This window comes from Ceratina calcarata, unplaced genomic scaffold (genome assembly GCF_001652005.2).
Source record: "Ceratina calcarata isolate Rehan_Ccalc_2016 unplaced genomic scaffold, ASM165200v1 scaffold329.2, whole genome shotgun sequence".
Lineage (NCBI taxonomy): Eukaryota > Metazoa > Arthropoda > Insecta > Hymenoptera > Apidae > Ceratina > Ceratina calcarata.
In genome coordinates, this window is record NW_017155624.1 from 1382945 (window position 1) to 1389247 (window position 6303).

The 6303-nt window shown below is 44.7% G+C and overlaps 2 long non-coding RNA genes across 2 annotated transcripts; both read right to left on the bottom strand.

The window, feature by feature from the left end:
• Positions 1 to 584: 584 nt before the first annotated feature.
• On the bottom strand, positions 585 to 2128 carry LOC113464307 (uncharacterized). Its single transcript, XR_003389140.1, has 2 exons — positions 989 to 2128; positions 585 to 917 (listed from the first exon to the last, which is right to left on the bottom strand). It is a non-coding gene; the product is annotated as an uncharacterized LOC113464307 (long non-coding RNA).
• Positions 2129 to 3887: 1759 nt separating this feature from the next.
• Positions 3888 to 5014, bottom strand: LOC113464309 (uncharacterized). The gene is made up of 2 exons (XR_003389141.1): positions 4292 to 5014; positions 3888 to 4220 (listed from the first exon to the last, which is right to left on the bottom strand). It is a non-coding gene; the product is annotated as an uncharacterized LOC113464309 (long non-coding RNA).
• Positions 5015 to 6303: the final 1289 nt, after the last annotated feature.

Sequence of the window (6303 nt, forward strand, 5' to 3'; positions counted from 1 at the left end):
CGCGAACTTTTCCAACCTCGCAAACCACCCTCAGATACGGTAGGAAATCCACGAAACGTGAAGGCGTACAATGCACGCAGGCGAAAGAAACCGCGCGAAACGAATTTTTCAGCCGGGACATCATTTATTTAATTAAGTCGTGAGAAACGTTCGACGCGGGCGCCCGTAAATAGAAACCTGGTGCTCGAAATAAGGCGTACGATCGTACCTACTTTCGAAGATAAAGCTATCCTGAATAATATATCGTCAACGTTCTCCGTTTTATGGAACATTCAACGAATACGCTTCGTTTCGCTCCCGGTACCGTACCCGCGCTCTTTGAATTTATTCCGTTACAGTAACGATGTTTACTTTATTCCACGTATTCCCGAATGGCGGGAATAATTCCTTGGAATTTCGAACAGTTTTGTCGTTGAATTCCCTGGAATTGCGTAGTCGACGTTTCTGTAAATGTTTCTCAACTCCAAAGTGGATAATAAAATGGTTCTTATATGTATTATTAAATTAAATGTGATAAGAGGAGAACGTGAAGAAGGTGGTTAAAGAAGGAATAAAACTTGCTGCTCTCACCATATGGGACAATATTTATGTATTTAATGTTTTATTTAAACCACAGGGTTATTACATTTTTAAAAGATCAACGATATCAAGTCAAGCCTGAAATGGAGCAGGTAACTCGTTTTCGTTTTCTAAGGGAATCAGTTTTTGAATTCAACATGAGGAAACTTTCATGGGACAGCACGTTACGAAGTTAAGAAATCCTCCGACGGCTTTCGCGGTTGTCTCGGGAATCCTGGATTCCAAGAAAGGGCCACGAACTATTACTTTTCTAGCAATAACTGTCGAAATTAAAGCTAGACGAAAAGTAAGATATTGTCCACCCTGCCTTATTTTGATTTGACTCTACGTAGTAAAATCTGAAGTTATGAAAAATATGAATTGAAAAATAATTATAATTAAGTTTCAAACTGAGAGGTTGTACACGTACTAAGAAATATCAAAATCTTTAAGCGCCACACGGAATCGCTCCTGCGCATTCTTGTTCTTCTTCTGGTCCCAGAAAGGGTTGTTTTCCTAGAAGCAGATGTCTAGACGAGTTATAGTGAGAGCTAGGCTGGTCAGTAACTGGGTCAAGGTACGGGACAGAGAACCGAGAACAGGGATAGCGCATCGAAAAAATTACAAGTACGACGATATCTCCAGAACTAGAAATCGTATCGGGATAAACCAAACGGCATAGTCTGTTTTGCATCCGAATTTATCTCGAATGAGAATGAGCGTAATTTTTCCTTCACGTACCGACAGCTCGGCAATCCAAGCGAGATCATGTAACAAATATCGATGACTATTTACCGCGGACCAACAACGTTTATTTGTCCCCGGTTTACGTCACCCGCGTTCGTGCTCGAGCCTGTACGGTTCTAAAATACACAATGCACTCGAAACCTCGCGGAAAATTCACTGAAGGCGTCAAGGTTTACCCACGGTAATCGTCTTCATTCCGCGGCGCGGCGCATGGTCGGATGACCCCGCGAAAGCGTGCGTCACTGCGAGGATGCAGCCGGGACTCTATCCGGCTAGGAGCCAGCGAGTTGGCTCCGTGCTCGACGCGACGACCAAGAGCGTTTCGCGAGGTTGCTTATGACGCGGTTAAGCAGTTGCCTCGTTGAAGTCGGTAGAACGTGCGGGCGAGGCGCGCGACTACTGGATAAGAGAGGACCGAGTGTGTAGCCAAGTGGGTAGACACCCTCGGTGTACTCGAGCCGACCCTTCCACCTGTGTACTCGCCTACCAGCCGGCATCTCGCGCTCGTCGTTCCCGTCTCTTCCTCTACGGCTCGTTTCTTACCAGCCGAAACGGAGCACAATGCCGAGGCTAATCCGTGATAAACTTTTGGCAAGCCTATTTATGCACCGACCCGAACAAACGCCGGCTTCCCGGGGCTGAACGAGGGTACACGGTAGTCGGTGTAGAAAACGCGAAACGTACAGGGAGCTTATTACACGGCCGGAGGTGGAGATGAGCGAAGTGGGTGACGAGACGAGGGACGGTATCGCGGATGGGGTGGAGAACGACCCGGGTTTATCGTGTCGTTATACTTCCGTGCTTTAAAGCGGCGGAAAACCATGTGGATGGTCCACGTTGTGTATAAGTTTGAGGCTGCTAACCGAGTACGTAGTTCGCAGTTCTCGACGCGCACCGTGCCACGCTGCTGGGTCGAGTAACGTAAAGTCAGCAGCGGGTTATAGAGATCATTAAAATGTTTGGCTGACAGGCGGCCTTCGTTACTACTTGCAACGATCGTGACCGTTTAATGGTCGATCCTCACAGAGCGTGCGATGCGATGCGATGCGCTGCGTTTCCGCATTTTTCGAGCCTACGGCCGGGTTTACCAGTGCCGTAGACTGTACCCTACAGCATAAGCCATGAGAACGAAAATGTTTCTTGTAATTAAATATTATGAAATTATAGAAACGCAGTCTGTGAAAAATAATGCTGTACAGATATCATGTTTTCATTCTCAATGAATTTCGTATTTTACACTGTTTAATTTGAAAGCTGTTTCGTGAGATTCATAAATGAAATCATTAATAAAATTTTAGTGACGCTTGTACGTCACTTCAGGGATTGCATGTTACATCTTCTCCTACATAAACGTCTTACTCGTCTTCATGTGTAAATTTTGGAACTTCGGTACGCAAAGGCACTCCATTTAATGTCAAGACAGAATATTCGGCAAGTTTGGGGCAAACTAATCAACTAACAACGTATCAATTACAATATTTGTTATACGACAATTTGCCATCTGTGAGATTTTACATCTCAAACATTCAATACCATCAAATTAATATAAGTATATATTTTTTAAAAAGATTTCCTGTCTTCACTTAATTCGCAGAACTCTGTTTCGTACTTAAACTATATCTTAAAACCATCTGATCCATTTATGTAGAAAACAGTATTTCCCGCAATCAGAATTTTATAGCAATCGCGAACGGAAGTTATTAATCCAAACTGAAATTCGGGCAGTCGACGTGGAGCGAAATATGGAACTTCTTAAAAAGCAATCTTACAGGAGGCGCGTGTATAAAAATTTTATTGGCGAACTATTTCATCGTGCCGGTCTTGCCCGTTCGCCATCTAATCGTATAAATAAGATGAGGTGTATTAAATCTAGGCACAGAATACGCTCACGTACCCGTGTTTGCGAGAACGACTTTCTGAATGCTGCATCAGGAAACTTTTATACCTCGCGTACTCGACTAAAACTCCGCTATCTTGCCGCGTCGCACGTCGCGCTGCCGCGAACTTTTCCAACCTCGCAAACCACCCTCAGATACGGTAGGAAATCCACGAAACGTGAAGGCGTACAATGCACGCAGGCGAAAGAAACCGCGCGAAACGAATTTTTCAGCCGGGACATCATTTATTTAATTAAGTCGTGAGAAACGTTCGACGCGGGCGCCCGTAAATAGAAACCTGGTGCTCGAAATAAGGCGTACGATCGTACCTACTTTCGAAGATAAAGCTATCCTGAATAATATATCGTCAACGTTCTCCGTTTTATGGAACATTCAACGAATACGCTTCGTTTCGCTCCCGGTACCGTACCCGCGCTCTTTGAATTTATTCCGTTACAGTAACGATGTTTACTTTATTCCACGTATTCCCGAATGGCGGGAATAATTCCTTGGAATTTCGAACAGTTTTGTCGTTGAATTCCCTGGAATTGCGTAGTCGACGTTTCTGTAAATGTTTCTCAACTCCAAAGTGGATAATAAAATGGTTCTTATATGTATTATTAAATTAAATGTGATAAGAGGAGAACGTGAAGAAGGTGGTTAAAGAAGGAATAAAACTTGCTGCTCTCACCATATGGGACAATATTTATGTATTTAATGTTTTATTTAAACCACAGGGTTATTACATTTTTAAAAGATCAACGATATCAAGTCAAGCCTGAAATGGAGCAGGTAACTCGTTTTCGTTTTCTAAGGGAATCAGTTTTTGAATTCAACATGAGGAAACTTTCATGGGACAGCACGTTACGAAGTTAAGAAATCCTCCGACGGCTTTCGCGGTTGTCTCGGGAATCCTGGATTCCAAGAAAGGGCCACGAACTATTACTTTTCTAGCAATAACTGTCGAAATTAAAGCTAGACGAAAAGTAAGATATTGTCCACCCTGCCTTATTTTGATTTGACTCTACGTAGTAAAATCTGAAGTTATGAAAAATATGAATTGAAAAATAATTATAATTAAGTTTCAAACTGAGAGGTTGTACACGTACTAAGAAATATCAAAATCTTTAAGCGCCACACGGAATCGCTCCTGCGCATTCTTGTTCTTCTTCTGGTCCCAGAAAGGGTTGTTTTCCTAGAAGCAGATGTCTAGACGAGTTATAGTGAGAGCTAGGCTGGTCAGTAACTGGGTCAAGGTACGGGACAGAGAACCGAGAACAGGGATAGCGCATCGAAAAAATTACAAGTACGACGATATCTCCAGAACTAGAAATCGTATCGGGATAAACCAAACGGCATAGTCTGTTTTGCATCCGAATTTATCTCGAATGAGAATGAGCGTAATTTTTCCTTCACGTACCGACAGCTCGGCAATCCAAGCGAGATCATGTAACAAATATCGATGACTATTTACCGCGGACCAACAACGTTTATTTGTCCCCGGTTTACGTCACCCGCGTTCGTGCTCGAGCCTGTACGGTTCTAAAATACACAATGCACTCGAAACCTCGCGGAAAATTCACTGAAGGCGTCAAGGTTTACCCACGGTAATCGTCTTCATTCCGCGGCGCGGCGCATGGTCGGATGACCCCGCGAAAGCGTGCGTCACTGCGAGGATGCAGCCGGGACTCTATCCGGCTAGGAGCCAGCGAGTTGGCTCCGTGCTCGACGCGACGACCAAGAGCGTTTCGCGAGGTTGCTTATGACGCGGTTAAGCAGTTGCCTCGTTGAAGTCGGTAGAACGTGCGGGCGAGGCGCGCGACTACTGGATAAGAGAGGACCGAGTGTGTAGCCAAGTGGGTAGACACCCTCGGTGTACTCGAGCCGACCCTTCCACCTGNACTCTCGATTTGCTAACGAAGTCGTAACGGTGCATGATTACTATTCAGCCCAGCGGGCGACCTCCAAACAAGAAATTACGACCGATACGAACATCGTCGCCGTTGTGTATCGAGTCTTGGACACGGTGAATAATTTAAGCTCGGCCGATAGCTTTGGTCATCGTTTACATCAACAGTTGCTCGCCAATGAAATTGCACAACAAAGGACAAGGGGCAGCCGCGGCGAGCCGGCCGCAGAGGAAATTAAATTTAGGTATTAAATGTACGGCCAATAACACTGCTATGAGTTGACGCTGCACCGGAATAATAGACTCCCGCTGCCGTAATTAACTCGCTGGAAAACAGGAGAGACAAACGCTATTTGCGGATATGCTCTTTGACCACAACAATTACGATTACCCAGACATTTGCAATCGCGGTTGACGAATCCCTTTTTCCAAAAATAACATCCATTTAAAGCATTGAGAATACGATTAAATTACAATCAAACTTGTACATAATCACAGTTCTCGACAGCGGTTGTCTCTCTGTACGATTTCATCACAGAGAAATTATCTTCGTATTCAAATTAATGAAGCAAAATTAAGAACTTCAAACGTAATTACGATATCCTAAACGTTGATGAGTTGTCTTACAAAACCGAAGAACGTAATTGAAAAAAACGTATTCACGTTTTCCATAATGTCATACAATGTCATAACACGTGTCTTAATAACGACTAGATACTAACGAATCGTTCAATGTGTTATAATCTGATGGAGCAATCGGTTCCGGGCAGATTATCATACGAAGCCACAATTCACATACGGGAATTCCCTGCCGGGAACGAGACAGAGGGAAGTTAGACGGAGGAGGAACGAGGGGTCCAGACCCGAAGGTTGAAACAGGGCGAACCTCCATTTCCGCGAGCTACCGGACCCTGCTTCTGCGCGACATCCCGACAAACTACCGCCGCCGATGCCGGGCCAACGTTCTCTGTTCGCTCGACTGTGCATTTATGCAACCCGCTATATAGCGAAAAGCCAAACCAGCAGTGAACCGGTCCTCTGTTGCCTTCCGTTCACCGTCATCAGTTTCACCGTCCATCCGCTTCGAACGCTCCTCTTCCGCGCCATAAATGCCATTAAAGCGCGAGAAGACTATTCCGAAAGGAGTTCCGCTTGGATTTTCACCGATGATAAACGCGTTGCTGTGATTGTAGGAACGGAGAGTACGAAATG